At 44.6% G+C, this 1093-nt stretch overlaps 1 long non-coding RNA gene across 1 annotated transcript in view; it reads right to left on the reverse strand.

The window, feature by feature from the left end:
* Window positions 1–1068, reverse strand: part of LOC116396450 (uncharacterized) — an 81859-nt gene extending 80791 nt beyond the window's left edge. Inside the window, exon 1 of the long non-coding RNA XR_004213601.1 lies at window positions 968–1068. This is a non-coding gene — a long non-coding RNA (uncharacterized LOC116396450). The remainder of the gene's footprint in view (window positions 1–967) is intronic.
* Window positions 1069–1093: the final 25 nt, after the last annotated feature.

Raw genomic sequence — 1093 nt, forward strand, 5'->3', positions numbered from 1 at the left:
GGGGGAGAGACATGCCTCCACAGCCCCGGTTATGTAACCGATTTCCCTCAGACTGAGGCAGGCTGGGCGGGAGGGAGGGAGGGAGGGGGTGAGAGACTGCTTTTCTTCCTGCCCCCTCCCCCTTCCTCCTCGTTTCACCCCACCCCGCTCGCTTGCTATACATTAAGCCTCAGCCTCGGAAAACCGGGACACTGCCTTCCAGCAGCGAGGTATGGGAAAAAGGAGGGAGGCGTGAGAAGGGGGGGGCTGTGAGAAGGGTGTTAGCAACGGACGTCAAAAGAGGTCACGTCTGGCTGCAGGCAGAGATTATGGCTTTGTATGTGTATATGTATACATACAGACATGCGTGCTGTATTATATTTTCTTTGGTTTGCCATTCATTCAACACAGTTCAATCCTGATCGTTGGCCTCCTAAACAGATATTAATTGCATTATTTCAGTCATTAGGATTTATTAAGTATTGTGTCAAAATAAATCCACTGAGACAGATTGTCTTTCTTCAGAGAGAACAAGTCTGAGGGAAGGAAACTCATAAAGATCTTTGCTGAAAAATCGAATGAAAGCCACCGGCTACCAAAATCATAACTGGGTTACTAGGGGAAACTCTTGTAAACAAGCAGAGTGCTTCCTGGGTAATTGTATATGGTTCTGGCCTCTGCACTCTAGGGAAATATTATTTTTTGTGGTTCCACAGTTCCCAGTTGTGGTTATATGAGAGTTTTTGCTGTTTTTCCTTCCTGCCTGCATCTGTGGACATTTTTCTATATGAAAGCATCACATGCGCGTTTTTGTTTTTGACTGGATTTGAAGATTGAGGAATATTATATTTGCTCAAAAATAAAAATGTATGACAACGTGAAGTTGCAGAAGAAACCTTTGCTGTTGCAGAGTCTGGACTTTTTTCTTTTAGGTGAAAACCGGACGTTCCAAAGGCATTAAATGTACTTGCTGATGTTGGTCACCTACCTTCAACCCAGAGTGTCTCAAGCTGTGGCTCTGGACCCAATAGAACCACCTCTGATGGGCCCACCAATGAAGCCGTCGACTCTGCCCTCAACCTGGAAATGTTAAAAAAAAAAAAATAAATAAAAT

The sequence above is a fragment of the Anarrhichthys ocellatus genome, unplaced genomic scaffold, assembly GCF_004355925.1.
Source record: "Anarrhichthys ocellatus isolate YVR2014 unplaced genomic scaffold, GSC_Weel_1.0 scaffold55, whole genome shotgun sequence".
NCBI classification, from domain to species: Eukaryota; Metazoa; Chordata; class Actinopteri; order Perciformes; family Anarhichadidae; genus Anarrhichthys; species Anarrhichthys ocellatus.